Here is a 25,668-nt window from a genome sequence, read left to right as displayed (position 1 = left end):
TAAAGAATATCAGTCAGCACAAAATCGAATTTTAATTTTTGTTCATCATTTTAAAGTTTTGTGAGTTTTATTTTCCTATAACCTTAAATAATAAATTTGTTTTTTTTTCTCTAAAGTGAGTAAAGACTAAGTAAGACTATAAAACAATATTTTTGTAAGTAGTAATTGCAGAACTACTAAGATTTAGCTCATTTTTAGTTGATATATTATACTGCTTTGTTTAAGACAATTTATTTTTTTATTTAATTGACTTAATTGTAAAAGAAGTTATTCTTCTTGTAATTCATTTTATTATGGTTGTGATAAAGATCAGTTTTTTAGTTATTTATGCATACTTCATAACTTTATATGAAAAAGTTAAAAACTACTGTAATCTATTTTTCTGTTAATAAAAAAACCTTAGTAAAGTAAGCACAACAATTTATTGTTCTAACATGTTACTAACGAGTACTGTTATAAAAGCTTTAAGTCACGTTAATTGAGTTTAAGCATATTTTAATTAAAGACTATCTCATGATAATTGTTTATTACTTTTTATAAACCAATATTTTATTTATATTGTATATATTTTTTTGTTATAATACTCTGAAAGATAAACAGTATTATTAAAATAATTGTTTATACAATATTTTCTTTTTCCTTTGCGTATTATTTGTTTCAGTTTAATAGTTATAATAATTAAATTTTAAACATGATACTTTTGTATTGCTACTTTTAGTTTTGTTTTTAAAGTGTATTTCCGCTAATAAGTACGTATCGAGGAAATGCGTACCTAGTTGGTAAATTAGTGTATATAGTTTAAAAACAGTATGTTTTTGCACAAAGACTTTTAGTATTTTTTTAATTCGTGTTACGTCCTTTTTATAAAATGACAAAATGATTATAATAAAAGCTACAAATAGAGTCGTTTACAGCTTAAAATTTTGTTATGTAAAGTAGATACTGAAAGTATTTTATGTAAATATAACGTAATTAATTTGATAAATTGTTTCAAGAAGACTCTGAGGTCTTTGTAACTAGTCTAATGGTTGCTATATTTTAATAAAATAAGTAACTATAAACTGATTTAGCAGTAAAAATATTTCTTCGAAAATGACAACATAATATTAAAACTGTCATAAGTTATCAACTTGTAATTATTTTATTTACATCTATAATAAAGTTTGAAATACAATAAGTGCATTTTATGTACTTTTATTGTACTGTAAGTTTAATCAATTTTTAATCAATTTTATTTTTGACAAATATTTTCAGTATCATTTCTTATGTTTTTATTTTCTATTAACACAACAAGCATTTAGTTAAAATTAAAATTTCAATGGTAACTGTGTTTCATTTTTTTTTTAATTAAGACTTTCAGGTTAAAAAAAAGTAGGTTAGACAATAAAAGTGATTAAAAAAGATATATTTTTAATTTGTTTTAAATAGAGAGGATTGTTTATTTAATTTCATAATCTTTTAGTAAACCACGACAATAGTGGTGAAAAATGTTCCTTCAAAGTCATGAGGGCTTAGTTCTTATCTTATTAGAATATGTACACAAATATTAAGCAAAAATTACTGACATGAATGTCGTACGTCATTATGAAAAACATTTATAGGTTTTTAAATAAATAGTATGTCAAAAGTCAGATTTTTTTTTATTTTAATCTTTCCATAAAATATAAGTCTTTAAATAAAAGTAAAAATGTTTTTATTAATTAAGATTCAAAAAATTTCAAATCTCATAAAGTTGAATTAAGTAAGTAAAACTCTGAGCAGTTAGATGCTTTTGATATTTTAAATAAAAGAATAAACTTGTACATAGTTGTTTTATAGAAATGTCTGGAATGGTTTTTGATAAGTTAATGTGACTATTTTAAACTAAATTTTAATTAAAACTTAAGATTGAGACGATTTATAGCATTACTTAAAACTGTCTAAAAGTATATTGCAATAGTTTATGTAAAAAGTTATGTTATATTAACACACTAAAACAGAAAACTGTTTTTATTACCGTGATTAATATTAAAAGCTGTACAAAATTTAACACAACTTATTTTTTTAATAACTTTAGTTATATAAGCTTTTAAGTTTCAACACATGGATAAACAGTCATTCCTTTTACAAATATTTTGACTGTAATAATTTTGATAATAAATTAAACTAATTTTTTATTTGTTTTGTACTTTTGTTAACGTTATACATTAGTTAACGAATTTTTTCTGCCGAGTTTAAATTATACGCACAAAATCTAGTTTACTCTTAGTTTTTAAACTAAAAAAAAAATTAGAGTATCTTTCATTATTTTTGAATTCCAGTTTTTAGTTAAGTAATAACTCTTCTAAACGAATGAAATTTTTTTATAATTTAGAACTACAGCTTTTACAAATGTACAAAAGTACATAAATCTTAAAATGTTTCATATTATCTTTTTTATCTTTGTGTGCTATGTTTTCATAAGTTTTTTAAAGCCTAGTAAAGTTTTCTAATAACTAGAACTTAATTTCGCAGGACTTTACTTATTTTAATTATTCCAGTAGCTATGTTTTACATCATTAAATGTATTTCGTTAACTGTTGTAGAACTATACAACTTTAAAAAAAAAAGTCTCTAGTAAAAGTACATACGACCAACTTATGAGTTTTTTAACATTATGTTGGTTTGAAAGAACAGAGATAGACCTAAAAAGCTACACAAGTGCATCAAAATATGAATTTTTTTTTTATTAAGTACCAAAAAGTTTAACTGTTTTATAATTTTAAATCAATATAATGTTTGAATTTTTTTTAAAAATGATCATTTAGTCAGACTAAATTTAGTTATGAAAAATGATTTTTTTTTCTACTAAACATTGTTTGTTATATACAGTTTGACTTGTTTTAGTATTTATTTAAACTTTTAATGACGTATTAACAAAAATACTGTTAAATTTAATCTATCTTTATTGCATAACATTAAAACAAAAATTTATAATTGTTGTTTGAAACTTTGGACAAATTTTTACTGCTGAAACGGCAGTTCTTAACTTATATGTAAAAAGCATTACAAACACTTTTTACTGCTGTAGTTTTTAAAAAACACACAATGTTACAATGTTAGTCAATGTAATAATTACTTTGACAATACAGATACAAGTTGTTATATACGATTATTACTACGACTATAAAAGCTCTATTTTAATTTTTTACACATTAGATGTAAATACTTTAAATTTATGATATTTCCATTCCATTTAACTAATATTAAACTACAATTTCAAAAAACTAATACCTTATATTATAAACTGGTGATATAAAAAGTATAAAGCTTTATTAACAAGTTATAGCAATAACTTTTGTTATCGTTTACTACAGTTTTTTATGATTTTCTGTTTTATATTATTTGATTTTTTTCATTTGCAAACAGTCTTTTTATAAAATAATCTTTTTTTTTTGATATGAAATTAAGTTCGTCATTGTTAAAAAATACCATTTATACTAATGTAGCTAATTAAGTAATTTTTTTTTAGTTCTTAACTAAACTTTATTTACTTTTCTATTACTTTAAATCAAGTTTGTCGTTTAGGATTTAGTAAGTGAAATCAGATAAATTATTTTTTTTAAGTTATTAAGTAAACTTCTTTGATGATGAAAATTGTGCTTAACAACATAGTCTTTACATATTTACAAACCATTTTAATACATTATAAAATTATAAATTAGATAATAATATTATATACTTATATATAATATTGATATAAAATAACATTTTGTATGTTATTTTTAATATAAAGTGTTGGCTAACTTGTCTTCTTAACATTACAACATTACAGCAAAAAACTAATTTCATTCTTTTTAATTTATAACTATGATTAAAACTGATATGTTTGGCTAAAGTATGAGGAATTTTTAAACACGCAGAATTAATATGTGTGGTACAAATTTATACGTTAAAGGTTTTTGTCGTAATATTTAAAAAATATTTTTGTCAAACTTTCTTACATAAAAAGCTTTAAAATTTTAATCAATTTAATTTTAGATATAAAACAACAAAATAGATGTTAAAACCAAACCAATAGCAAAACTTTATATTGTAGCTGTTAATAATGAAAACCTGGTAACTTCTTGACAGTGAATATGTTTTTATAAATTTAGATTAAATGCAAAAAACTTAAAAGGTTTCGCAAATGAATTGATGTCAATTAATGAAATTACCAAAACTTTTAATTTTATAAAATTTAGCTATGTAAAATTTATAATTTCCGAGTCATATTAGCAAATATTTATTTCAGCCATCATCAACAAAGTTGAGATGTGTTATGCCATCGAATATAAACAATGAACTTCACCGCACGATCAACAACAACAACATCCGAGACAATCGTACAACCTAGTAATATTATATGCAAAAAAAAAGAGCTAGTATATTCACACTACTCCATAAAAAATTGAAAAACTTTTAAAGTGTCGATCATCTTTTTTAAATATGTACTGGCGTCGCATGGTCTTTTTGTCAGGGGGTGTTGCAGATTGACATTGTGAAATTAAAAAATCTTCTAGTTAAATTCACTAAATTAAAAATTTTAAAAGTAATAAAAAATAAAAATCGCAAAATTGTCTTAAAATAAAACTTGAACATATTCGTATTAATAAATCCTTGCTAATATTAAAATTTCAAATAAATATAAAAAAACATATTTTTACTGTTGTATGTTACTATCCTTTTTTAAAAATTATAGCTACTTTTGAAAATTTACTTTACGAAACTTTCTGATTAATTAAAATTTAATCTAAAAGTCGTTTTAAACATTAACTTAGTTTAATATTGTGTGTAAGAGTATTATCAGCTGCTTACAGTTCGATTTAATTTTTCTAGACTTGATAGTGTTTATATGATTAAGTTTAAAAATAACTTTAAATTTTTTTTAATTATTCATTTTGATTAGAGCTTAACATAAAAACTGTTTATTAGTTATTTAAATGGTACTAAGAAGTGTTTAACCTGTAAATTATAGCTGCTAAAAATTATATTTTTTGGTATAATTAATCTACTAACTAGTTGAATACAAATAATACAAAAAATTGATAATTTAATCAAAAAAACAAATGAATTTTAATTTTTATTCTAAACATTTGCTTTATAAATTCAAATTCTATCATGTTTTAAACTAATCATTAAAAAACTTTAATTATAGTGTTTCACCAATCGTTACAACTGCTTTACGCAGTACAAATACTTGAAATTTGCCGAGAATGAGTCATAAAATAATTATTACAATTAATGTGAAAAACTTAAAGAAAAAAATTTGTGTTATCTGAACTTATGTCATTAAGATAATTTTGTGTCAAAATAATATAAAATAAAAGTTTTTTTTATTTTTTTCCTATTAAATATTATTACTATAAAAGGGGGAAAAAAACTGCTAAAATTAAGCACCTTTTTAAAAACTTAATAACTTTCAAAATACCACAGATGTTCTTCTGCTAAAACTTTATTTCAACTAACGGCGTTTCACTGCTCTCAAATAAATTTAAGAACAGATCTACGGAGTCTATAAAATATTAACACACATTAGAAAAAAAGCAGAAAAAGCATGTGAAATTATGTTTAGTGTTTATGTAGGTAGTAACTTTAAATGAACTTTATGGTTTAAAAACAAAGTTTGGGATAAAAACATAAATTTATAAAATTGTCTACAAAAAATTCAAATTTATTAAAAGTAGGCACTAACCTCAAAAAGCTCTAAGAATAGGCAAGTTTTTAAAATGAAAATTAAATTGAGTTGTGCAGAAATATTACGTCATAAAAGATTTAACAAATTGGTCAATAATTTATACAGCTTAAAAACATGTAGTATTAAGCTTGCAATTGTATGTAGTTGTAATGTGAGTGTTGTGAAATAAATTAGTACATAAGTAGACAGAGTTATTTAAAGTAGAATCGTCGGTTGTGGGGACAAATATTCGATAAATCTTGCCGCTTATTCATAAGTAGGTCTTTATCTTCTGCTGCAATTACTGCTCTTTCTGTATTGCAAGTTGGGCAAATTCTACTTACTCCGTTGGATGCATGTTTGATCTTTGAAACAATACTCCACTCCATGTTTGGCCTTTTACCGTACCTGTGAAAAAAGCTCCAGACATAATCCGATAAACGTAGATCTGTTCTTAAATTAATTTGAAAGCAGTGAAACGCCCTTAGTTGAAATAAAATTTTAGCACAAGAACATCTGTGGTATTTATTCCGATAAGCTTAGCTTATCAGGATCTCCAGGATTCAACGCCTTTTAACGTTACATCTTATAACTTTCAAAATAACTTGTTTAAATTTGTTCTTACCTCATTGAAATTCTACACTTAAATTACTTATTGTTTAAATAAACTTTATTCTTAAAACTGTTAATTTTGCTTTATATAGCATCCATTTAAAGTGTATAAAAAAATGAAGAACTCTATTTACCTACCTTTGTTCAAGGGACTTTGTAAAAAATGTGTTATTAAAACATTTATTTTATAACTAAGGACAATTGTTAACTTATGCTTAATTTAGATCGCAGATCTTACAGAATTACTTTAAGTACTAATTTTATTTAAATATCAAAAACAGTGTCAATTTCTTCTTCTTTATAAAAATATAAGTTATGGCAATTCTGTTATGTAGTTTGTTTACTTGTCTAAATAGTATACAAAGTAAGTGTTTTTTAACAAGAGTTGAGGTCGTTCGTAAGCGAAGAAATTTTGTTGCATTTTTATTTACTAGAACTGTCAAGTTCAGATACTATTTAATTTACCTTAATATATTTGCTTAATATATATATACCTTATATGCTAAGATGAAAGCAAAACTTAACATAAGTCTTAACTATCACAAATCAACATAAAAAAAAGACAATAAAGCTGCGATGATTATGTTGAAAAATATCTACTAAATCGAAACTTGACACTTTTTAAAGTAAATTTAAACAAGTGTATCTTAAAAAACATTCAACCTAAAACTGGGAATACTAGGTCTTTTTGAAGTTTAGATAAAAATTAAATGTAGGTCAATAAAATGGTTTAAACCACAAAACATAATTGATAATTAGTTAAATTTGGCAACATCAATAAAAGTTGACTAAAGTAACAACATTTGCTTAAAATTAGTGTTACAATGAGCATATTTAAAAACTTTAATAATTTAATTTTTACCCGGGACTAATTTTTGAACACTGACCAATTTTTTTATAATATTATTTAAAATGTTTTATCAAACAATGCCCAGTTTTTAACTATACACAAATCATAACATTTCGTTTTATTATTTTATATCTTGACTTATATTATTAATTTAGTTTACTAGTAAAAACTAAGTAACATATTAATAAACATTTTCGTCAAAAAGTGCTCATTAATTTAGTAAATCTATATGTATTAGATTTTAGTTTCAAAACAAATCTAGTTTTAGTTATTTGAAATCGGTTTGCGCAACTTGAACAAAAAGAACTAAGCGTAAAAATTGCTTAATATGTCAATTTTTACACAAATTATATAAAACTTTTAGTGTAAAGTTAAGTTTGCGTCATTACAATTTCAACGTTTCAAAAATACTTTCCAATGTTAGAAATTTAATTTTTATAAAAATATAGTTATTTATTTTGTATAGTATTATACTTTAAGTGAATACGGAGTATTAATTATTTAATCTTTATAAAAAGATATACTGATTTAGTAAACTTTGATGTGATTTTCAATATTTATTTAAGTATTTTCATATTTTCAGTAATAAGTTGTACTATTTGTCGAAATTGGTTTATTGATAAATAAATTAATTTTATTCTTTGAGAATGAAAAGTAAACAATTATATGAAATAAATTTTTTACTTTTTTTTTGTATTTTGTATTATTTTGTTGATTTACCAAATATTAAATCCTATAGGAAATTTTAAAGTTTTAAAACATTTTGCGTTTGTAGAACTTTTAAAAAATAATAAAGTTCTGCAAAGTACGTAAAAATAGTACTACTAATATTCATGATTATAAGGTATGGTTTGTGGTAACTTATTAGTACTATCCATCATAACTAAATCTAAACCTTGTTTAAATAAAATCTAAAAAATACTAGATTCTATTTTAGACTACTTTATAAAATTAGACAAGAAAGTTAGTAATGTATCTACAGTAAAAAGAACTACAAAACAATACAAGCACTACACTTTGAAATATAAATTACTTTTTAAACCTCTCTAAATCATTTGGTAAATGTGCAACTTAATATTAAACCAAGTGTTTGTGCAGTAAACTATAAAATACTAAAAGCAACTCCGAAAAAATGCAAAATTATTATTAAAATTTACTTAAATATTAAAACAATTGGGTATTTTCTATTTTATAATTTTAAGGAAGGGCATAACAATGATGAATAGTTGTGTCAAACTAAACTTGCTTGAGTACAGAATGATTTAGATCAAGGGTCGGCAGGCAGTTGGTGCTCGCGGGACAAAATTCAAGTTCCCAAAACCTTCGCGGGCCGCAGTTTTAGTTTTAGTGACATTTAGTTTTAATTTTATTCACTCTACAGAAATTTTTACTTTTAATTACTTTATTATTTATATATAACTTTCAGCTACAAATAGTTTAAGTTTAAATTATAAATATATATTAAAATAAATTTACTTTGACTGATATACTTAAGTTTTAATAAAATACGAACTTTTTTAAATACTTAATAGGCTAAACTTAATGTCTTTTTTATTTTCTTACATTTCTAATTATCTATAATAACCGAGCTTGAAAAACATTCTTTATATTATGAACCACTTTTTCATTTAAAAAAAAATATTATTATTTAAAAATAATTTTTTGGGTATAAAATTTTTCGATTTCAGTTTTTGAAAAAATTTGTAGTTAGTTAATTAAATAAACTAATACCTATTTATACTATAGAAAAGCTAAAACAAATTCTTTACATAATTAATGGTCAAATACTTTGATAAAATACATTATTAGTAATCGATTTTTTTTTTCATAGTTGCCACTTATAAGCAAAAAATTTCAGAGTTGTATCAAACTAGCTTAAATTTATTAAAGTTAAAAAAATTAAAAAATTGCTGTTAATCAAGGTTAAATACTTATCTAAAATCAACATATAAAATACGCAATATTTAAGAAGACAAGAAAAAAAAAACAATTAGTGAGCTACACTACAGACATAAAAATATTCTGAGCTTTCGAAGATTTATTCAAAGTGTTTAAAATAGATGCTTAACACACATCTGAGTTGTTAAAAAATATTTTTAATAAGTTTAAAATAGTCTGAGTTTTTAAATTTCTTAAACTAGCTTGTGTGTTTGACACCGCTTTTTAAAGTAAAAATTAGAAATAACAAAGTTTATTCAAAATTAGTTGAAAATATAGCAAAAAAAATCATTGTAATTCAGCTTGAAGACTCTACAGAAATTTTTACTGTTAATTACTTTATTATTTATATATAACTTTCAGCTACACATAGTTTAAGTTTGAATTATAAATATATATTAAAATAAATTTACTTTGACTAATATACTTAAGTTTTAATAAAATACGAACTTTCTTAAATACTTAATAGGCTAAACTTAATGTCTTTTTTATTTTCTTACATTTCTAATTATCTATAATAACCGAGCTTGAAAAACATTCTTTATATTATGAACCACTTTTTCATTTTTAAAAAATATTATTATTTAAAAATAATTTTTTGGGTATAAAATTTTTCGTTTTCAGTTTTTGAAAAAATTTGTAGTTAGTTAATTAAATAAACTAATACCTATTTATACTATAGAAAAGCTAAAACAAATTCTTTACATAATTAATGGTCAAATACTTTGATAAAATACATTATTAGTAATCGATTTTTTTTTCATAGTTGCCACTTCAAAAGCAAAAAATTTCAGAGTTGTATCAAACTAGCTTAAATTTATTAAAGTTAAAAAAATTAAAAAATTGCTGTTAATCAAGGTTAAATACCTATCTAAAATCAACATATAAAATACGCAATATTTAAGAAGACAAGAAAAAAAAAACAGTTAGTGAGCTACACTACAGACATAAAAATATTCTGAGCTTTCGAAGATTTATTCAAAGTGTTTGAAATAAATGCTTAACACACATCTGAGTTGTTAAAAAATATCTTTAATAAGTTTAAAATAGTCTGAGTTTTTAAATTTCTTAAACTAGCTTGTGTGTTTGACACCGCTTTTTAAAGTAAAATTTAGAAATAACAAAGTTTATTCACAATTAGTTGAAAATATAGCAAAAAAATTCATTGTTATTCAGCTTGAATGGACAATTAAGTTACTTAAATAATTTTACAAAAGTAAAAATTTTGTTAGGCCATTAATAGAGTAAAAAAAAATATTAAGCAATATAGCAATCTTTATCTGCAATAAAAGTATATCATTTAAAATGAGTAAAAACTTGAATGAAAATACACTACTTTACATGTATTAAACGTTTTAAACTCAAGGTTTTTTTCAAAAAAAATCTCATATTCAAGGTTTTTCTAGATTTTCAAAGCATAAATTGTCAAATTTTAAGCTTTTTCGGGTTTTAAGATATTAAGCAACACTGATTGTTCACACCTATGTGTATACAATTAATAAATTAATATTTCAAGTTATATCAGCTGCAAGTTTTTAAATTTAACATATATTATAATGAAAACGCACACTGTAGATTGAACAAAACATACATCATTAATTTAATTTGACACTTTTTAAAGCAAAAGAGCCAGCTTGAGTGAGAAAAAACTATCCTGATATTTTAGTATACAAAAAGCTAATCAATCCAAAACTAAAAAAATAACAAATTGGCCTGAGATTTGAAATCTTCAAACAGTCATAGTCTGAGTGTTTTGCAATGTTTAGTTGTTTATTAGCTTGAGTTTGAACTATTTTGATTAACAATGTACAAACTTAATAAATTAACCATACCCAAATCTAGTTTGTATAAAATAGCTACTTTCAAAAAACAGCAACCGTGTATATCAGTATGCAACACAAAAAAATTAACTTAATTTGCAAAAAAAAATTGTTAAATGAAAATATACACCGGACAAAAACTATTTTTGTTTATTTTTTTATACATTGTTTATAATGTGGTTGTACACAATTCGTATATACATGCAAAAACAACAATCTTAGAAAGTTATGCATATATTAAACTTAATCTAACTTAGTTATGTAATAAAAAGTGGTTTAAAAAATGAGCATCTTTGTACATTTGTGTGCATAGGAATTTATTTAAAGTGCACAGAAAACTTCTAAAACATTTAAAGTGTCAAAATTAAATAAACTTAATTTCTTAAAACTATGTAATTTTAACTGTTTTTATGCTCACTCAAATAAAATATTTAGTAATAAAACACCTATAAAATAGACTTATGAATAAAATACTAAAAAAAATATCTAAACTGTAAATAAATGACATTGTAGTTAATTACTGTTCATTACTTTCGTACAAAATGGACGTCATTTGCATGTAGTTTACTTACTAAACACGTATTATATAAGTAACTTATTTTAACCAAGCACTCTTAACACTGTGTTTTCAGATATCAACTTGCTGTTGTAAGAAAAAAAATATTATAAAACTGATAAAAAACTCTGATGGAATACTAATCTGTCCCTTTCACATTTTTAAACTAAAGTAATAAAGTATTTTAATTCTTTTAAAATGTTATAAAGGGGCTAAAACGAGATTAAACAAATTAAGCCAAGTAACAAAAAAAAAATTGTTAAAATATATTTTTGCTCAACGAGCCACATTTACATGCTCGCGGGCCGCAAATTTATCCTTCGAGGGCCGCAGTTTGCCGACCCCTGATTTAGATCATCAAATGTATAAATGAGATTTTTTTTAATTATCACAATACAATTACATATAAGTTGAATTGCTAATCAACAATTCATGTGACTTGGAAGAAAATAATAATGAACAACCAGAAATCATGTTGCATCCAAAAACTTTTTTTTTTGTTATTCACTCTTCAGGAGCTTCGTGCAATTTAGAACCGAAAAATTTTATCTGTAAAAAAAAATCGTTTCAATAAAAGCTTTAAATTCAACAACACTTTTAAAATAGGTTTTTGTTATATCGTTCCCAGTTTGTTAATTAATATATTTTAAACAATTGCTTAGCCATACTAAAGCTGTTTTTATATAAAATTAAGTATTAATTGTATTTTAGTTTTTATAAAATGTAATAAACTCTTTTTTTCTTTTTTAAGTATAAAAGTAGTTGCTAATGGTAAATTAAATAACCTTTGCTTGAGCTAAAAATAATCACATAATAAATAAAGATCGACTTAATATTACTTTAAAAAAATATTTTATCAGTAACAGAGTAAAAAAGCTTCATAAAAGTAACTAATTAGGCCAAATAAATTACATTAAATAACATTAGAATTTCTATAAAACAATTTTAGTGAGTCATTGCTTACTATGTTAAAGCTTAACATTTAATATAATAAGTTTAAAAAAAGTGTCTGAACGGCTAGTGTCTGAACGCATGCGATTTCTTCTAGTAAAAGACAAAAACTATAATAAAAACAAAACAAAATCTTAATCTACTACTTAAGGAACAATTCTGAAATATTAGGTTGATTGTTTAAAATTTCACACAGTGGGTCATTATAAATAGATTTTGGTATACAGTTATTGAAATCAAAGTAATAAAATGGTTGTTTTTTAGCTGTTACCTAAACACAAAACTTAAGTAACGCATTGTATAGTTATAGTGATGTAACAGCTGAAATACCGTGTCTTTATTTCCAGTTAAAACATAAAAGCTTTGATAGATTTTTAAACTAGATTTGAAGCACACAAAAAACGTTTATACTGCTTAAAGCAGCTCAAAAATATTTGTTGAAGATATAAATTAACAGAAAACTAATAACAGTCGGTAACTTTTTTTAAAATAATTTTAAAGCTTCTTCTTTATACAAGTTTTTAACCTTGTGTTTTACCGTAGCTATAACAACAATGCTAAAATTATAATAACAATATTATGTTTTTATTACAAAACAAAAATGTATGCTATAACTTATTAGTATACAATTGAGGTCGAAGTATTCTAAAATGCTACGCAGGCTGATATATTAAAGCAACACAACTTTCTCGTAGTTAGAGTTATTTGAACAATTTAATTTTTTAGCCATAAAACAATATGAAGAGTTCACGTTAAACAAGTTAAAATACAAAAAATAATCTGACTTCCACGGTAGCAAAATGTTTTTTTATGTAAACATTTAAACGTTGATTTTTCAGGTAATAACCAATGAAGCACTGCATCAATTTCCTTTGATAATTACCTTGAATTCAGTTTGTGCTAAAAAAATTTTAAGCCTTGATGCACGATATAATTTTTGATTTATTAAATTCAATTTTATTTTTACTTAACTTATCTATAATCAACGTAAATAAAAATTTTACTTTTTATAGAGAAATAGCAATAATTTAGTAAACAACTCTTGTTTCTTTGCATATGCAAAAAGTATTTTATTTCTTTATTTCTTAAGATCTTATAATGTCGTACAAAACTAACTAAAAACCAATATCAAAATAAAACTTATATCTAACTCTTGTATTTTTATTCGTACGGAGTAATCAAAACAAATTATATTTTAAGAGAACTATACATTTTATTACCAGTTATTTTTCAATTAAACAATGAAAACAACCTAACTGAGAAACTTTAATGCAACTAATATGTGTTAATTATCTAATGTTTATTTAAAATTTATAATTACGATTCTAAATAAGTTCTCTGTATTTTCAGAAAATTCTTATGCATTTTTGGTTATTTTAAACAATAAACAACAAACATTAATACTGTTGCTACTTTGTTGCTATATTATGTTACAAAATCGTACATTTGGTTCAGTTTTATAGTAATTAATGAATTATTAACTGCTTTACAAAGTTTAAGTACAACGAAATCACTCCATTCAACTTTTGAATTTACTAAAGGTTTCTATACAAATATTTACAAAAGAAATTACGAGAATTATGTTCTTACGTCATTACGATTTTTCATTGTAAGTATTTTTGTATTTTTAAGTTTTTATAGAGTGTGGTGTGGTTTTTAAGTGCATCTAATAACTATAAAATAAATGTATTAAAATTACAATCTTCTAACATCAAAAATCGATGTATTGTTTGTCGAAGTCTTAAAGATTTCTTTAAAAAAAATTTGTTCCTAACTTTGTAATCATTTTTAAACTTTATTAGTATTTTCACTTAAAATATCGTTATGACGTAAGAAAACAAATTTCGTAAGTATTTTTCATAAATTTCTTACAAAACTAGTGATATTAAAGTTAGCCTTAAAATCATCGCCTTGTTTTTGTACTACACAAAGCAGTTTATTTAAATTAGAAACATTAAAATATTTAACTAGCATTGATCTAATAAAAATTTAAAAATTCACTAATTGAATGTTTAAGTTCATTTGTAGGAGTGATGCAGCAACAACAATATGTTTGTTTACATTAAGTGTTTTTGCTAGACATTAAACCTTGATAAGAATTTAAATAATTACTAAACTTCTTGAACTTGAATAGGATAATGTTATCATGCATTCGTTATATTAAGTCCTGAATATCAAAATGAAACTGTACAGCCAAGTAAAATCACATAATGCTAATCACTTATTGTTATGCATAATATTGATTGATGATGCAATAATAACACATTTTTCATTACTCACTTGCATTCACTTCAGTGTTGTTGGATCACAGTTTTAAATTTGCTTGTAGCAGTCATATCAGTTCACTTGCAGCTAATTTGATTTGAATTTGTTATTTGTTTGGTCATAAATTACTATTTTTTTCTAAATTGGTAAATACAATCACAATCACTGATTTTTTTTAATTCAACGAAATACTTTTTAGTTTGGCTTTACCAAAATGCATTTTTAAGTTTTATTATGTTACCTTATTAACAACTACTAACTACTCAAACACATTGGTAACAAACATAAATTAAGACAAGATTAAACTTAAATTATGAAATGTAATTGTACAAAAAAAAATCTAAGCAGTTGATTTTTTTAATAAATATGTAAATAGACTTGAGGTCAGAAGAATTAAAAAGTTTATACTGCTTTTTTGAAAGTTGTACTGCATTTTTTAAGTGGTGTATCAATTTATAAGTGTATATAATAAACTTTTATCATGAATTTTAAAGTATCACTGTATATACGTTTATACATACTTTTAAAAAATGTAGGCTGAACGAACTCGAAAAACATTATAAAAGCGTTAATAAATAAATAATTTCACTGTTCACCTTGGTAATTTATGATATAGTTATTCAGAAAATATAGAAAAATTAATTTTAAGTATTTAAATATGAAATCTTTTTAACTTTACTATTTTTAACTGCAATTTTTATAAACTTCGTATATTTTATTAATAACATAATAAGTTAATTAACATATATATTTGACTTTAAATTGGCGTTTAAGACAAAAAAGATACCAAGTTTTCTAAAAAAACATTAACTTTGTCAAAAAATTTATGTTATAAATCTTTGTATTATGAATATCAATCAAAAAAATTAATAAAAGAATTTCTCTAACACTAAAACTGTTAGAAAATTTATATTTTAATGTATTATTTGTGTAAATAAAACACAACATCAATTATAGTTTGCTTAAAAACCATTTTTTCAATTTATTAATACTTGTAGAAATAAAACATATTTTATCTATTTTTTTTTTTAATGTTTCAGCTCGATTGTTTTACTTTGAACGATTCAAAGTAAAACATTTACAAAACTAATGATAAAATCATTTTCATTGATGTAATAGAATATTATTTATGAAACGAAATTTTAGCGAGACTAAAACTTTATAGGTGTTAAAATATTTGAAAGAACACTGAAGTAATACAACAGATTTTATAGGTGTTATATACGTTTTTAACTTTTTTTTTTATTTTACATGAAAATATTGCTTGTATTACTTATTTAGCAAATTCTATATATGTTGCACATATATGTTTACAAAAAAATATTTTGATTAGAATATCGCAAAGGCTGTTATTCTAAAACACTTTTAACACTTTTTTGTTACTTAATGTACACAAATTTTAGTAATATACAGTTATTAGTAGACCTTTTTCTTAAAAATTTTATTTTTTTTGTCATTTTAGCAGTTTAAAAACATATCTAAGTCTTTTTGAGTTTTTTTTTTCTCTAAATTTACTTATTTTACTCGGATCAAACTAATTCGTAATAAATAAGTCATCACAAAAGGTAAATAGTGACGTAAAAAATAAAATCAGTTCAGTTTTGCTCAAAATGTTTGATTAAAGTTGTAGCAAACTTCTATTAGGTCTCGAATAATTCTTTCTTATTATTTCTACTACTTAAACGTAGCTAAAACAAAATTTTTGACATTACTAGCTCATAATTTATGCTTATTTTGATTTTTTTAAACATACACTAATTGAAAAATTCTATTTAAAATTCATAAACAACAACAAATTAATTAGAACAAAAAAAATTATTTAAATAACATACAAATATTCTCATTCTATAGTTCTACTTTCATTTTAAACATTTTTTTTTCTAAAAATGCACATTGTTTAGCTATTTAAATAAATTTGTAACCCTACAGCGTAAAAAAATATTATTCCATAATGCATATTGATCGTAAGAACTTTTTATGTTATTATTTAAAGGTCTGAGTTGAAACTTCTTTTAAAATTTAAAAGTTTCTCACTCTTATATAATTTTGTACTATTTATAAAAAGGAGATAATTTATGATAATTTATAACGACATAGGTTTCATGAAATCTAAAAATTAAAAAGTGTTGATTCTAATAAGTAAATTTTAGTTTTAATTGTTACAGCAAAACGCATCCAGTTCGTTTACAAGCTATTTTAGTTACTTACTGCTTTTACAACTACAATACAAAAACGAGAACTAAAACTAGATTTTCAAGTTTTTAAATTAGAGCAAGTTTGATGTTAGTTGTTTATAATTTTCGACGTGAATTATTTGTTATATTCTAGTCCAAAGAATATTAAATAGGAAATCTGGCGATAATACTATCACTTAATATCGCAAGACAAATAAAGATAAATAATAATTATTTTGTACCACTTTATAACAAATACTTGATTCAAAAAATTTAAAAAACTTTATACTATTATTTTTATAAACTGAAAAAAACCTTGTAATTAAGGTATAGTATAATTAAAACATATTTGAAGATATATTTATATAACCAAAACACATAAAACTATTAAACATTTTTAGAAGCTTTTGTATTATAATTTCAAAAAATATCGTAAAATTTTTTCTAAAACTAACTTATTTTACACATTCACTATAGGTATATTTTTGTTTACGTTTTATTAAAAGTAATTTCAGCAGAATGTTAAAACTTAATCTTATTTATAATTTTTTTAAAAAGTACAGAACAAAATAAAATTCAAATCATAACTACAACATTACGGTTATTTAGTAATTGTTTTTCCTGTCTTATGTTTTAAACAAAAGCTTTATACATTTTTGTTTACTTGAATTTAGGTTTATTTAATCAATGATTATCATTTTATAATTGACAAAGAAAATTTACTATTTTTTTACTCATTCAACTTTCATTAAAATTTTGCTAAAAGTTAATTAGCGTGTGTCAATTTAGAATTGCGACTAAGCATTAGTTTTTAACTTATTAAACTATTGTTGTAATGTTTGTTTATAGCCACATATATTGTGATAAAAATTTCTGAATATAGGACATAAAGTTATTTAGTAAATTTAAAGATACATATTTATAACAATGTTATTAACTATGCTAATTTTTTCAGTAATACCTCACTTGTATGCTTTTATTTATTAGTTTTTATTGTTTTTGAATTGATTCTAAACAAATTAGTTTAATTTTTATGTAGCTCGATAAAGCATCATTAAAGTTTTTTTTTCTAAAATTGTTGTTACTTTAAGCACAAATAAAAGTCTGAGTAAAAAAAATAAAACATTATATACCTTTCCTAAGATAATAAGTTTACAATGAAAATATACTTTGGTGAATATATAAATTACATTGGTTTCAGCTTTTGCTCTAAATTAAACGGTGTGCTTAATTAAAATTATTAACTTTGTAGTTTAAAATAGTTTAAGTCGTTTGGAAAATATGTTCCAATGTTTTATTTTAACTAAATATTGAAAGAAAATTAAATCATCGTTTTTTCAACAATACGAATTAATTTTAATACTTTCAAATTAAAAACAATTTCTTAGTAACTGAATCTTTTTAGTCGAGTTGATAAATGTACCGATTTAAAATGAACTAAAGCAGGCTTTTCATACTTTTTTGTAAAAACTTTTTAAAAAATAATAAAAAGCACAGTAACAAGTGTAACAGGAACAAAAAATTATTTAAGCGCTCTTAAAATTAACTAATTGTCTTCAATCCTATGGAAGTATGATTGTGAAAGCAAACATTAGTTTTTAGTTTAAATAAAAAAAAAAACGTTGTCAACTACTGTTTATTTAATTCATCTGGAGTTTACGACGTAACTAGCTAGGTAAAATATATTTGTTTTAAATCACATTATAGCGGTACAAATGAGTTCAATAATGAATAATTTAACTAGAGTTCTTTTTCTAATACTTATACTTTTAGGTTTTAAACCTTAAATTTAATTTTAAAATTTTCAGACTTTTAATACATGATGTGTAAATTAGAAATAAACAATTAAACAAGATTTATTGTTAAAAAATTTTACTTTTTTTAACTAATAATTTTGAAAACAGGCTAATAATCAACACAAAATTTATCACCTAAATACATTAAAAAAAGTGGGTATCAATATTACTAAGAATTATTAATAAAAAAGTAGTTTTAAACTGTCCATTTAGTTTTAAAAAGAAGGCATTTACTTATTTTACTACTAACTGATTTACAAGATAATTTTAAACCACAAGTTTTGTGGTAAAAATATAGACGCTGATACAGTTGAATAATTAAAAAGGTTAAGAAAAATATATATGAAATTATTTGTAAAATACAAATAATTTGATTTAGTGATGTCAATAATTAGTTTTTGCACAAAAAGTTTTTAATTTTTTTTTTGCTTTGAGTATAGTAACATAGTTTATAAAGTTTGATATTAAAAAGAAGTTTTTACAAAACAGTTGTTTTAGTGAGAATAGAAAATTAATGCGCTTTTTGACAGTCATATTGATTTTTCAAAATATATATTATTTTGAAAAAACCTTAAAAAAAGGAAACAAAAAAGTGTAAATATATTTATACAATTAGACTAATCATAAAACCTAATTTATGCAGTATATTAAGAAAAAAAAAACTTTCCACAAACAAAACTTCAGGTATAAGTAATCATAAAAATATCTCACATAATAACTTTAAAGATTAGCAAGTTAGTAGTGTAAAAAACAACATAATGGTTAAAAGTGTTACAGTTTACTACTTGGTTTTAATTATTGATTATAGTTAGTAGCTATACTTAAAGTCATTTAAAGTTAAAAACAAGATTTTATACACAATAAAATTAGTTATAATTAATTTGGTAATTTAAGTATATGTTTCTAAATATATTTAGGTAAAACAGTTAAGGTAAAACAACCTTTATTAAAAAATATTTAAATTTGTTCTTAAAAATTGTTTAATTGTTTTCTAACACATCTCTAAACTTTTTTATACTTTTATACTGATTTTAAGTATCCGTAACCATAAAGTGAACAAGTAAAAAATTAAATTATTAATCAAACAAGCTTAATACTTTTGTGATTGGATATGTAAAAGTTACTTAATATTTTTTTCTAAAATTGATATAGAAGTTTGAATTGAATTTAACAAAAAAATTTTACTGTAAACATTTTAATTTGAAACATTAAAGTGGTTACAAGAGGTTGAAAACGTAATTACGTGTTTACAAATTAATAGCCAAAGCTTTTTTACTTTTTTCTATAAAAACGTTGACAGTTTAAAAATATTATTATTCAGAATATTTAACTAGTTTGTACTGCGTAGAGCAGTATCTAATTAATATAACTCGTAACTTAGAAATTAATATATTAATGAGGTTAGATTGAAAATAAGCTTTGGTTATCCACAAGTAAATGACGTTTTAGTAATTATTTTATTATAAAAAAATACACGTCAAAAAAACAATAAACCTTTATTTTAACATAATAGTTTTGCTAGAAGTACTTTAAAACTACTTTTTTAACAGTTAAGTAAACTAAAAACTGTTCGTTCTGTAGACCAATTACTATAAATGATTTATTTACAAGTAAACAAACTTTTAACTCTTTTTTCCATAATTTTAATTGTTTGCTAAAAAGTTTATATGTATTAAATAAAATTTAAAAAAATTCTATATAATTTGTATAATATTTTTTAAATACTTGATAAACTCTTTAGCTTGTGTACGACCACTAAACTACAACTGAGAAATTAAAACTTTAAACGTTTTTTAGTAAGTTGCAAGCTAATATTTATTTTTATATAAATTTTGGATAACAAAAACTTTAGTTATAAAAAATTTATCTAAATCAATCAAAGCCTTTAGTTTTTTATTTCTAATTCTTTTAAATAAAAATGATTTCTTTTTTTACAGATGTTATTGACTTGCTTTTTTTTTTTAACAGTGAATAAGTTTAACAAGATGATTTTATCAATTTCTTAAAATAATTCTTAAGTTTACAGTTGCAATGAACTCCATCTTTTATTTGCAATTACATCGCTTAAACGTAATTGTAAATTTTTAATACTGATGCATTTGCATAAAAAATATAAGAAAAGTAGATGATATTATTATCAGAACATAGAATAAATATTGTATTACAACTAAACCTATTTTAAAAACTGCATCATATATTATTTTAATGGTTGTGGTTTAAACTTAAAAGTTATAATTTAATCTATTTTAATCAATTTCGAGTTCTTCAAAAAGTCTTTTTACACTATTTAAAGTTTGAAACTATTTTAAACTTGAACCGAGACTGTAACTTTTATTTAAAAAATTTCCATCTATTTATAAAAGTAACATAGATTCTTTAAATACACTTTTTAATTGCAGTTCTTTTTTACACTACATACATTGCTCAAAATGGGTAGGTATCAAACATGCACGAAGGATCACTTTGCAACGAGTTAATTCCGCACTTTCGATGACTTTTGTACAAAAAGACTTTTGCAAGGGTTGAATTTTTGCAAAATTTTTACACTCACAAATGCACTCTAAAAAATACTAAACAGTTATAAGTTTATGTAGTAAAACAACATGATTATACTACAACAGAAAAAGCAAAAAAGTAGTAAGAGTCTATTTAAAAAGTTTGAACATGGTAATTAAAACTTATATTTTAATAAATTACTATGTATATTTTTGTAATCTATATTATTCAACAAACAAGACATATTCGTTTGTAAGTTACTTGTATTTTATATTTGTTTTGTTTTATTTTCTTTTTTTGTCCTCTATTTAAACGGCTTAGATTTTGTTGGCTGAGTCTAAAATTGTACAATAATAATAATATTTCTTACGACTAGAAATTTTTGAACCACAGAGAACTGTGGACTAAATTCCACTTAGTTCATAATTAACGTTAGTTTAAATAAACATTTAGCTTTATAGAATTATTTAATGCTAAAACAAATATACCTTTAAAATTTTATGAAAATGATATAAATTTACTTTACCGTTTTCAAGTTTTAATTTTTTTTTAATACAACAATCAGAAAAAAATCAAAAATCATAAATCTTCTTGAATTCCTGAAAAAAATTGGTTAACGCAGTACAAAAACTATAGGAATGTGATTTGTTGTATTAATTAATAAAAAAATATCAATCCTTTTCATATTTACTATATGTAATCATTAGTAGTTAGAAAAGCAATTAATTTAATTTTAGTTCTCAATTTTGTTTATTTAACAACAAAAAAAGGAAGGCTCAAAATGTTTGGCACTAGGAAGTAATGAATATTTTTTTAATATATAATCTAGTTTCTAATTAAATACTAAATACATTTACATTACGAGCAATATTTTACATTTATTGTTCAATTTTAAGTCTAAATTACAAACAGCTTTAGATTTGTGTGAAAATATTTAACACACGCCCAACAAAATAATATAAATAAAATAAACTTTAAATTTATAAAGTTTTCGGTAGAAAACGCGTATTTAAATTTAAAAAACTTATTAAAGCATAAATTTTTAAATTATTTTGAGATGTTTTTTAGTTTAGTACATTTATTTTTAAATTTCAATGTACTTACTGGGTCCTTTTTTCCGAAAGAAATACTTATTTAAATAAAGTCCGAGGCCGATAATTTTAATTAAAATAAAATACTTGGTTAAAACTATATTAGTTTTTTGAGTTTGTAACTACGTTCTTCTTATGAAATTTTTTATTTTATTGCAAAAACTTTAGTTTTCAATATAAGTTTTAATATTTTATTAAAAATATTTTAGAAAAAAGAATTGTTTAAGTCGATTTTTAGCATTGCATGTAATTTTATTTATCTATTCTAGCATAAATGTTAATTAGATAGTGTATCTTAGTTTTACAGTTTTCATAGTAACATTTACCAATAAAGTAAAAACCACTTAATAATAAAATATGATTTTAACTTCACGTTTTAAGTCTAAACCATTTCAAATAATATAAAAAAAACCACTGAGGTTAACAACTAAGTAACATTGATACCATTTATTTCATGAAAAAAATTTAAGGCTAAGACATGTTGATGATGTAATTAAGCAATTTCTGCAATTTTCTTCAAAGTAGTTTTTTAAGTATTGAATGATGTTCTCAAACTAGAGCTTCTTGTTTGATCATTAGTATTTGTACTGCAAAAAGCAGTTTATATGATATTTGAAAGAATTTTAATTAAATAAAGTATAAAAAGTCTTAATAATAAAAGATGAAACTTTTATTTTAAGTTTTAGTGATTATTGATTTACAAGCTTGTCAAATATTTTCTTTTATTTCATAGAGAAGTAATAAATATAGAAGTGCAAGCTAAATATTTTGCTTACAACCAGGTTTCAATGACAAAAAAATTCGACATCTTCAAGTAAAAAAACTGAGTATAACAGTGTTGCTTATCTATAATGTTATTAAAAACTTATTCATGCATAAAATTCTAAACAACATACCAAAAGGGTTAATCATGCCAATTCGATCATCAGACCACAAGTTTCGGTAGACTGAGACCGGTTTCGTCCTTATTAGGACTCATCAGTCAGTCACAACCGTAAAACTTATAGTCGTCAATCTACAAACGGTTTATGATGCTTTCACATGAAGCAACCATTTGCTAGCAATGATTAGTGACGTCAGCATTGTCTTTGCCGTGCAACGTTTAAAACATTGCTTCATTTGAAAGAAATGTTTTAAGCGTTAAACGGCAAAGACAATGCTGAAGTCACTAATCATTGCCAGCAAATGGTTGCTTCATGTGAAAGCATGATAAACCGTTTGTAGATTGACGACTATAAGTTTTACGGTTGTGACTGACTGATGAGTCCTGATAAAGACGAAACCGATCTCAGTCTACCGAAATTTGTAGTCAGATGATCGAATTGGCATGATCAACCCTTTTGTTTAATATGAGCTTGTCTCACGGCAAACGAAAGTCCGGACTTCTGTCCTGCAGACTTTCGCCGATGTTTTTGTTCAACAAGCCAAAATGTTACATTTTCGACAATTCTACTATATCAATGTATAATTAGGTTAAGATTGTACTAATTTAAAAACAAATTGAATTTAACTAATAGAATGAGTCAATAAAAAAACTAAATTAAGAACTTTAAAAAAAATAAAGATGTTTATGCCTTGAAATTTATCTAGATGAAATTCTCTTTTTAAATTGATTTAAAATGAATTAATCTTTTGTTGATGTAATTTATACCAGACTTAAGTATTAATAATGCTTTTTTTTTAATAACAACCTGAATGTTATTTTTTCTGGTGAGAATTTTTGTCTTATTTTCGTTTTTTTTTTGTTACTTTGTAGTTCTTGTAAAAGTTTTTGAATTTGTGTGTTAGTTTTGAAATTTCAGTTGCTTGTTTGTACTCAATGTAGTTTTTGTCGTTTGGTTTGCTATTTATTGCTATTTATAGTGGTATTTTGTGTTGCTATATTTTTTTAGCTGGTTTGCACTTAGTTCAATGTATATGTTTGTTTTTATAGTTGCCTGATAAATTACATTTTCTGAACTACAATTTCCTCCTTATAGAGGGCATGTTTTTTTCTGCAGTTACTTGATTCATCTTTGTTTATTTTTTGTTGTTTATTAGTTTTTTGTTGTGGTTTTTTATTTTTGTTCCTACGTTTGTAACGCAGCTGTAGCTTAGTTTTATATATATACATTTTTAATTACTTTTTTAACTAACTATTTTCTTCAAATTTTTGTTTATTATTTTTAGAAACTTTTTACTTAAGTTTGTTTTACAGAATTTTAATACTGCGGATTAAACCATATACATTTTAAATTTCTATTTTTTATTTAATTTTGGCATTCTTCTGTATAATGAATTTTTAATTGTATACGTTTATATTTAAAGAATAATTGGGGTTTTTTTTTTGAACAATGCAGTTTACAATGAAGTTTTTAAATTAATGAAGTCTAAGTTAAAGACGTATTATAATGTAGTATCCTGACGTATTAATTTAGGAGTATGATAAAAAATGTATATTCATAAAGAAATGGAATATAAGCTAACGTTAAAGATAATTGTGTCAGTTAATTCCATACAACAAATGATTTTATTTTTAAACACAATACGAACTCTAAAGAAAAATTTAGGCTTTTGAATTTCAAGTCACGGTTAATTCAATGTTTTAAAAAAAATTTATTGTTAAGCAAAACGATTTAAAAAATACCAATTATCAGTTTATATAGTTTATAAAAAAATTTATTGATATATTTAATCTGTTAAATGTAACAATAATATTACTGTGATTAGTTATAGAACAGAAACTACAATCACTAATTTATTATTTAGCGTGTAATTTTAAAGGAAATTTGAAGCAGAATACATATTTTAGTAAAGTTTTTACCTACAAAAATTTTTAAACTAAAGTTTTATTTTCAAATAAACCATAAGTTTGCGCTGTTAAATAAGCAATTTTGAATATTAAAGTAGCTACATTTTAAACTCAAGTTTTACTTTACATTTATTTCACATTTACGAACATTTACAATGTAAACTAATGTTTATATATTTGGAGAAATTGGACATTTATGCAATCTTCTGAATTACTTTTTAGACCATAACTTAAAATAAAATGTTGACATTTACGTTTTATCTGCATTCTTATTTAAATTACACTTAACTAAAACATAAAATTACAAATACAAAACTATATTATACACAGACGAAAAAGATGAACAATAATAAACTTGAATTACACATTTATTTATAATTTTTGTTAATTTTATCTGCTTATAAACTACTTAAAATTGATCCAATTAAACTCAGTGCAATTAATTGCTAACACTTTTATGTAGACATTAAAGTAGCTTTATTTGTCATACGTCTGTAAAAAATTACATGAAATAAAACTTTATATATTAGGAAACTGTATGAGGTACAACGGATTCAATATTAACTTAAATACTATAAATATTTATTATCTATATGTATTGATGAATCCGTTTAAAGCCACTAACTAAGCGGTAAAAATTTTGGTAATAGAATA

Source organism: Thalia democratica, chromosome 2 (assembly GCF_965202585.1).
Source record: "Thalia democratica chromosome 2, ktThaDemo2.hap1.1, whole genome shotgun sequence".
Lineage (NCBI taxonomy): Eukaryota > Metazoa > Chordata > Thaliacea > Salpida > Salpidae > Thalia > Thalia democratica.
Note: the sequence above shows the minus strand (reverse complement) of the source record.